Consider the following 9,445-nt stretch of genomic DNA (forward strand, 5'->3'; position numbering starts at 1 on the left):
CAGCCTTCTCGTTTCTATAGATAAGACCCCCAGCGTGTTCAAACTTTCAATATGGGAAAGTGTGAGGTCATTCACTTTGGACCGAAGCAAGATCATTAAGAGCATTTTCTAAATGGAGAGAAGCAAGCAACTGTGGGGAAGCAGAGATATTTCGGGGTCCAAGTACAGCAATCACTAAAAATCAGTGGACAGGTACAAAAGTAATCAAAAAGGCTAATGGAATGTGGGCCTTTATCTCAAGGGAGCTGGAATACAAAGGGTGGAAGTTATATGTATGCTAAACAGCAGAAGCAACATGATATAGACAGAGTTAAACGATTCCACAAACAATGGAACAGATCCAAGCTGTGCAGTCCTGCCACATCCAGTCGTGAATGGTGGTGGACAATGAAACAACTAACGGGAGGAGGAGGCTCTGTAAACAATTCCATCCTCAATGATGGTGGAGTCCAGCATGTGAGTGCAAAAGACAAGGCTGAAGCGTTTGCAACCATCTTCAGCCAGAAGTGCCGAGTGGATGATCCATCTCGGCCTCCTCCCGATATCCCCATCATCATAGAAGCCAGTCTTCATCCAATTCGATTCACTCTACGTGATATCAAGAAACGGCTGAGTGCACTGGATACAGCAAAGGTTATGGGCCCCAACAACATCCCGGCTGCAGTGCTGAAGACTTGTGCTCCAGAACTAGCCGCGCCTCTAGCCCAACTGTTCCAGTACAGCTACAATACTGGCATCTACCCGACAATGTGGAAAATTGCCCAGGTATGTCCTGTCCACAAAAAGCAGGACAAATCCAATCCAGCAAATTACCACCCCATCAGTCTACTCTCAATCATCAGCAAAGTGATGGAAGGTGTCGTCGACAGTGCTATCAAGGGGCACTTACTCACCAATAACCTGCTCACCGATGCTTAGTTTGGGTTCCGCCAGGACCACTCGGCTCTAGAGCACATTACAACCTTGGAGTAAACATGGACAAAAGAGCTACATTTCCAGAGGTGAGGTGAGAGTGAGTGTCTTTGACATCAAGCTCGCTTTTGACCGAGTGTGGCATCAAGGAGCCCAAGTAAAATTGAAGTCAATGGGAATTAGGGGGAAAACTCTCCAGTGGCTGGAGTCATACCTAGCACAAAGGAAGATGGTGGTGGTTGTTGGAGGCCAATCATCTCAGCCCAAGGACATTGCTGCAGGAGTTCCTCAGGGCAGTGTCCAAGGCCCAACCATCTTCAGCTGCTTCATCAATGACCTTCCTTCCATCATAAGGTCAGAAATGGGGATGTTCGCTGATGATTGCACAGTGTTCAGTTCCATTCGCAACCCCTCAGATAATGAAGCAATCCGTGCCTGCATGCAGCAAGACCTGGACAACATCCAGGCTTGGGCTGATAATGGCAAGTAACATTCGCGCCAGGCAAGTGCCAGGCAATGACCATCTCCAACAAGAGAGAGTCTAACCACCTCCCCTTGACGTTCAACGGCATTACCATCGCCGAATCCCCAACCATCAACATGCTTGGGGTCACCATTGACCAGAAACGTAACTGGACCATCCGCATAAATACTGTGGCGACAAGAGCAGGTCAGAGGCTTTGTATTCTGCGGCGAGTCACTCACCTCCTGACTCCCCAAAGCCATCTACAAGGCACAAGTCAGGAGTGTGATGGAATACTCTCCACTTGCCTGGATGAATGCAGCTCCAACAACACTCAAGAAGCTCAACACCATACAATGGAACAGATCCAAGCTGTGCAGTCCTGCCACATCCAGTCGTGAATGGTGGTGGACAATGAAACAACTAACGGGAGGAGGAGGCTCTGTAAACAATTCCATCCTCAATGATGGTGGAGTCCAGCATGTGAGTGCAAAAGACAAGGCTGAAGCGTTTGCAACCATCTTCAGCCAGAAGTGCCGAGTGGATGATCCATCTCGGCCTCCTCCCGATATCCCCATCATCATAGAAGCCAGTCTTCATCCAATTCGATTCACTCTACGTGATATCAATCAAGCAGCCCGCTTGATTGGCGCCCCATCCAACACCCTAAACATTCACTCCCTTCACCACCGGCGCACTGTGGCTGCAGTGTGTACCATCCACAGGATGCACTGCAGCAACTCGCCAAGGCTTCTTCGACAGCACCTCCCAAACCCGCGACCTCTACCACCTAAAAGGACAAGGGCAGCAGTCACATGGGAACAACACCACTTGCACGTCCCCCTCCAAGTCACACATCATTGCAACTTGGAAATTTATTGCCGTTCGTTCATCGTCTCTCGGTCAAAATCCTTGAACTCCCTTCCTAACAGCACTGTGGGAGAACCTTCACCACACGGACTGCATCGATTCAAGAAGGCGGCTCACCACCACCTTCTCAAGGGCAACTAGGGATGGGCAATAAATGCTGGCCTTGCCAGCGACACCCACATCCCATGAACGAATAAAAAAAATGTTACAGTTAAATAAACTCTGCTGAGACCACATTTCGAGTACTGCATTCAGTTCTGGACACCACGCCTGAGGGAGGATATATTGGCTTTGGCGGGGGTGCAGTGCAGATTCACCAGAATTGACCAGAATGATAACTGGGCTAAAATATTTAAATTATGCGAACAGGTTGCGTGGACAAAGTTTGTATTTCCTTGTGTATAGAAGATTAAGTGATGATGTAATCGAGTTGTTGAAGGTGATTCAATGAGCCAATGGTGTGTGTGTGAGCTGTGAGACAGCTTGAAATCCCAATCCTCTCCACCACTGGGGACTGAGTCTTCCAACAGACAGGGATTTTTAAGCTTCATTCACATTTTCTGCTCTTCATTTCTCCGATCTGCTTGTTGCGCCTTTTCCTTCAATTCAGGACTTACAGGGAAAACTCGATTCTGCGGTCAATCTTCGGGTCACGTGGTGAGATTTCAAATAATTGAAATCGACCCTGATCACCCCCAATATCGTCACCGACACGTTTGACGAAAGCAAAGCGGCTTCTATCGCGGTTTGGCTGCACAACTCGTTCAAAGATACTGTCGGTAATTGGAGGGTCTTTGAAGTGATGACACGAACATAACAGTTCGCACTGCCGTTTTCCGCAAGACGCTTCAGATTCATGTGGAATGATTTCGGTCTGGCGGTTAAATCCGTTCCCTCTTCACAAATCCGCCTTTGACCCCGTGTCTTTTAGTATTTTTGATAACCGATACTAAATCGGTTTGCCCTGTACTGTACATTACTTATTAAATATTACAGATAAGCAGAGCACTTGAGCTGTCACAGCTGTGACTTTGACTTTTCTCCCTCTCTAGATCTCCCCGGCAACTGTCACTAACCACAATCTTCTGTCACAATTCTCCATCAGGAAGGTCCGAACCTCGGTTTTCAAATCAAATAACGCCCATCTCTTCAATCAACGACATCCCAGAGAGAGTTTCTTAATTTCAGCTCCCAATTTCCCCAAATCCTCCTTAAATACCATGAAAAAACTGGCCTTAAATCATTACTAATATCATTAAAAGTCTTATCTTTTGGGGTTTTGTTTCAGATTCCACGGCTTTTAAAGTTCACTGCGGATGTTTAACGAATCGCCTCTTGGTTGGAGGCTTCTGTGTGGGAAAGATCACGAAGCGATAATTGAGAGACCGAGGATGAAGCTGTTTGATGGGAGCACTGGTGACACAGACCGTGCGCGGCTCCAGTGGCGCAATCGGTCAGAGCGCGTTATTTCTACAATAATTATACACTCGAGAAATGCCGAGGTTGTGAGTTCCAGCCTCACCTAAAGTAGTTGAACCTTCTGAACATGTTGACCGGAGTTCAAGGTACAACCGGTATGATCCAGAACGTATCGACTTCTTCCCATGTGGGCACTGATGCTCCTCTGGCCTCCCGTGTTGCAAAAGCAGCTGCGAGTTTACTTGTTTTTAGAGGGACAGGGGGCGATTGGCGACAGCTGAAATGGTAAAGCGGCCGGCACGAGATCTTCAAATCTAAAGAACCAAAAACACAATTCTTCTTTCCGTGAGGCAGGGATTCATCGGTTTGAAGTGTCGTGTCGGGAAAATTCGGGAGGCAAATCTGCTGCCTGGTGTCACGGTGTAACGGGTGAAATTATTCAGCTTTCAATTGTTGATCGGCTGAAATGTCGAGAGGCATTTTCCAGCTCCCATGTGGAACAAGTTTAGCTTTGGAGCCATTGGGTAAAGTGTTTTTTTAATTGCTGCTGAGGAATGACAAGACATTTTGTACACACAAGAATTGCAAAATCACGAGTTCGCTGTCAATGTTTCTTCCATCATGTTCAAAAGAAACAAGGATTCTCCTCAACACGTTGCTGAAAATTGTATAAAAGGGACACTCCCCCTAATTCGACATCGACAGGGATAATTCGGAGTCCGACCATGAACCTGTATGATGGAAACAAATCAAACAGCGAGCCTGGATAGCTCAGTCGGTAGAGCATCAGATTTTTAAAAACAGGTAGTGATCTGAGGGTCTAGGGTTCAAGTCCCTGTTCAGGCTAAAAGTTTTAAAACAGCTGGCAAGTTCTGCTTTTCCAGCGGAACAACATCAGCGAAAGGAGCAAGAGTTGGCCATCCAGTCCCTCGAGCCTGCTTCGCCATTTGATAACGTCATCGCTGATCTTCGACCTCAACTCCACTTTCCCGTCCTATCCCCATATCCCTTGAGTTCCTTAGTGTCCAAAATTCTATCTATCTGAGTTTTGAATCAATTCAACGGCTCAGCATCCACAGCCCTCTGGGGTGGAGAATTCCAATGGTTCACAACCCCCTCAGTGAAGAAATTATTCCTCATCTCTGTACTAAATGACTAAATTACAGCAAGACTTCCTTATCTTTGTACTACAATCACCTCGCAATAAAGGCCAACATACCATTTGCTTTCCGAATTGCTTGCTGCACCTGCATGTTAAATTTCTGTGATCCGTGTACAAGGACACACAAATACCTATGAATACCAACATTTCGTAGTCTCTCACCTTTTAAAAGATATTCTGTTTTTCTATTCTTCCTACCAAAGTGAATAACCTCACATTTCCCCACTTTATACTTCATTTGCCAAATTGTAGCACACTCACTTAACCTGTCCGTATCACTTTGCATCCTCTTTGCGTCCTCCTCACAGCTTACTTTCCCACCTAGTTTTGTATCGTCAGCAAACTTGGATACATTGCACTCGGTCCCTTCATCTAAGTCGTTGATATAGATTGTAAATATCTGAGGCCCAAGCACTGATCTTCATGGCACCCAACTGGTTACAACCCGCCAACCCGAAAATGACCTGTTTATTCCGACTTTCTGTTTTCTGTACGTCAACAAATCCCCAATCCATCCTAATATATTACCCACAATCCCATGAGCCCTAATCTTGTTTAACAAACATTTGTGTGGCACCTTATCGATTGCCTTTTGAAAATCCAAATATTCGATAGTCACTGGTTCTCCCTTATCTACCCTGCTATCTGCACCCTCAAAACCTCGAATTGAGTTGTCAAACATGAATTCCCTTTCATAAAACCGTGTTCCATGTGCCTAACCATATTATGATTTTCTAAGTGCCCTGTTACCACGTCCCTAGTAATAGATTCTCGCAATTTCCCGACTACTATTGTCAGGCTAAATTCCCTGTAGTTCCCTGTTTCCTCTCTCCCTCCTTTCCTGAATAGCGGGGTTACATTTGGTACCTTCCAATCCATGGGGACCTTTCTAGAATCATGGGAACTCTGGAAGATAAAACCAATACATCCACTATCTCGGCAGCCACTTCTTTTAAAACCATAGGATGTAGGCCATCAGGGCCAATGAATTTGTCAGCTTTTAGTCCCATTAATTTCTCCAGTACTTTTTCTTTACTAATCTTAATTGCTTTAGGTTCCTTACTCTCATTAGACACTAGGTACCCCATTATTTCCGATATGTTCTTGTGTCTTCTACTGTGAAGACAGATACAAAATATTTGTTTAACGTCTCTACCATTTCCTTATTCACCATTATAAATTCTCCTGTCTCTGTCTCCAAGGGACCCATGTTTACTTTCGCTAATCTCTTCCTTTATACATACTTGTAGAAGCTCTAAAAATCCATTTTTATATTTCTTGCTGGTTTACCCTCATTCTATTTTCTCCCATTTTAGCTATTTCTTGGTCACCCTTTGCTGATTTCTAAAAACCCTCCGAATCCTCAGGCTTACTACTCTTTTTGGCAACATTGTAAGCCTCTTTGAACCTAATTCTATCATTAATTTCTCCAGTTAACCAATGTTGGACCACTTTTCCGGTGGAGTTTTTAATCCTCAAGGGAATGTAATTTTGTTGAGGAATAATGAATTATGTCTTTAAATGTTCGCCATTGCTTATCTACCATCATATTTTTAAACTAATTTCCCGAACTGCCTTAGCCAACTCACCTCTCATAACTACTCTATTGGGTTTTAAAAAAAATTATGACCCGAGCTTCGGTCTTAACGACATCACTCTCAAACTCAATCTGAAATTCTATAATATTATGATCATTCTTCCCCAGAGGATCATTTACTATAAGATTACTAATTAACCCTGTCTCATTACACAATACTCGATGTAAAATAGCCTGTTCCCTTGTTGGTTCCTCGACATATTGATCTAGAAAACTGGCTCGAATGCATTCCATCAACATAAAACAGCTCATCTTGAGTTGCTAACATGATGTCAGCACGATGGGACGTATTATGACTGGAAGACAAGGCCAGATCTGCCAGGTGAATTAGATGTTTGCTGCAAACAAGGAGAATTAATGAAACCAAGACTTCCCTGCAGAGCAAGGAGTTGGAAAGAAAGATGCTGGGCATTGAGAGGAGAAGGATTTTGTAAATAGCAAGATGAATGGACAAAAGGATCTCAACTCCCTGCTTCTTTTCTATACTGATAAATATCGACAAAAATCTCACCTCTGTGCTTCTTTCAGATAATGAATGTCTGAATGCTCAAGAGATCACTGATCCAAGCCAATTATCTCCACTCGCACTCTCCTTCCAATCTTGCACACGTTGCTCAGCTTTGAAATTGTGCACTTTTTCACATTGCGATTCAATTTGAAGAAAACGATGCTGTGATCAGCTAGTACTGTTCATGAAATGGATTACAAGAAGATACATAAAAGGCTAATGATAACAGTGACTGTTCAGACACTGTCAGCGACAGTTAAAGATTGGCAACATTTAAAGTGTCAGGCAGCAGATCTTTTCCAAATCATGACAGAAATGGCAAGAAAACCACACGCAGACTTTGATGAGCGGCACGACTTTCGAACAGGAGGCATTTTACAGAAGGCAAGAAAGTCCATTGTGTATCGCTCTTATGGGTTGTAAAATTGAAGAATGATGAGCTGCTGGCTGTTCAGGCAGTTTTCATTCAAGCAAGCAGACCAACGCTGCCTTTCCGACTTGTCCCTTTGAAACTCACGTCACTTTCGCCCCAGACAAGTTGCTCGCACAAAATGGAATTTACTGTTAGAACATGAAAGATTTGTTCAGACAACGACAGCACCAAGTGCGGGTAGGCAGTTACACTACTTTATCTCCAGCTTCCTCTGCTCCTCCAGATGCCGGTGAAATAGATGTTCAAAGCAAATACTGGGACTTAACGAAAAAAAACCTTAACTGGAAAGCAGGAGAGGGGAAGAATGATGCTGGGCATTGAGATACGATGGATTTTGCAGATACCTGGATAAATAGGCACAACGACCTCATCTCCCTGCTTCTTCGGATACTGAATATCTTAATGCTCAAGAGATGTTCTCACCGCCCCAGGCCCATTATCTCCAGTCGTATCTCCCACCAATCTTGCCTATGTTGCTTCGCTGTGAAATTGCGCAATTTTTCACACTGGGATTCCATTTGATGAAAACATTGCTGTGATCAGCAAGTGTTGTTAAGGAGATGGAGCACAAGGAGATACATAAAAACCTAATCATATCACTGCCTCTTCGGACAGCGTGAGCTACAGTTAAAGCTGGGCAATATTTAAAGTGTCAGGCAGCAGGTCTTTTCCAAATCTTGACACAAATGGCAAGAAATCTTCACGCAGACATTGATCAGCGTCATGACTTTAAAAAAGCCGGCATTTTATACCGGCATTCCACACTCTGGACCTTGACCCTTCCCCTGGGATTCTCACTATGAACAGGTGGGTTTTGTTTTGAAAAAGGATGTCCCAGCTCTCCACCTTAAAAGGGACAAGGACAGGACCAGATGGGCTGAATGGCACTGCTTTATGACATCACTGCAGTGCCGAATAATCCTGCTCAGTATGGTCGGTGAGTGTTTGATTGGACAGCGTGGAGGGTGTGGAGAGAGCTTTACTCTGTGCTGTCCCTGCCATTAGAGTGTTTGATGGGACAAGGCGAGGGAGCTTTACTCTGTATCTAACCCGTGCTGTCCCTGCCTTGAGAGGGTTTGATGCGACAGTGTGGAGGGAGCATTACTCTGTATCTAACCCGTGCTGTACCTGCCCCAGGAGTGTTTGATGGTACAGTGTAGAGGGTCTTTTGTCTGTATCTAACCCGTGCTGTACCTGACTGGAGAATGTTGACACTGGGTGCTCACCTCGATGAGAACAACACTTAACCAGAAGATGAGAAGATAAACCCATCTGCTCCTCCCCTGTACACAGATCTTAGGAGACATTGAGTGTCCCTAACACATTGAGACAATGCGCATAATCAAAATTTGATCACCTCCCTCAGATCTCCCCTTACCGTTCTTTGTTCGATGAAAAGAGTCCCAGTTTCTCCAGTCTCTCCTCATAACTAAAGTCTCTCGTCACTGGTAGCATTTCAGTGAATCTCTTCTGCACCCTCCCCATGGCCTTGACATCTTCCCTAGTGTAAGGTCCCCAAAACTTGACAAAATATTCTAACCGCAGCCTAACCAATAACTTGTACAGGTTTACATGGCCTCTGTCCTTTTGTGCTCGATACCCCTATTTGTAAAACCGAGGATCACATGTATTTTTCAACCACTTTATCAACTTGACCTCCCACTTTTAAAGGTTTGTGTATCTGAACACTTCGCAGGTTTTCGAGATATTAACATAACATGGCTAAAATACATTGACATTAAATGTCTGATATAATGTGTATTATGGGAAAGAGAAGTTTAATCTGAGTTAGAAACTCAAACAGGCGCTTGACTGCAGGCAGGTCGTCATGGCAACACTAATCAGACATTCCATTCCACAGAATCGGCTGGTTGGAATCTCTAATCCGATAAGGGGAAGGAACAGGAATTCGTCTGTTATTAACCATAATATAAACCTGAACCAGAGTGAGCAATATAGTAGATTAGATTGTAATGTGTGATGCTTATTTAATGAATATGAAATTTTATCTCCTGATGTCAAGTAGCATACAGGATAAGATAAGGCAGAAAAGGAAAGCTTATGTCAGACACCGAGAGCTC

At 44.3% G+C, this 9,445-nt stretch overlaps 1 non-coding gene across 1 annotated transcript; it reads left to right on the forward strand.

Moving 5' to 3' along the window:
* Positions 1 to 4,424: 4,424 nt before the first annotated feature.
* Positions 4,425 to 4,510, forward strand: trnak-uuu (transfer RNA lysine (anticodon UUU)). Its single transcript is given in 2 exon segments — positions 4,425 to 4,461; positions 4,475 to 4,510. It is a non-coding gene; the product is annotated as a tRNA-Lys (tRNA).
* The last annotated feature ends 4,935 nt before the right edge of the window (positions 4,511 to 9,445 follow it).

This window comes from Heptranchias perlo, chromosome 20 (genome assembly GCF_035084215.1).
Source record: "Heptranchias perlo isolate sHepPer1 chromosome 20, sHepPer1.hap1, whole genome shotgun sequence".
NCBI lineage: Eukaryota > Metazoa > Chordata > Chondrichthyes > Hexanchiformes > Hexanchidae > Heptranchias > Heptranchias perlo.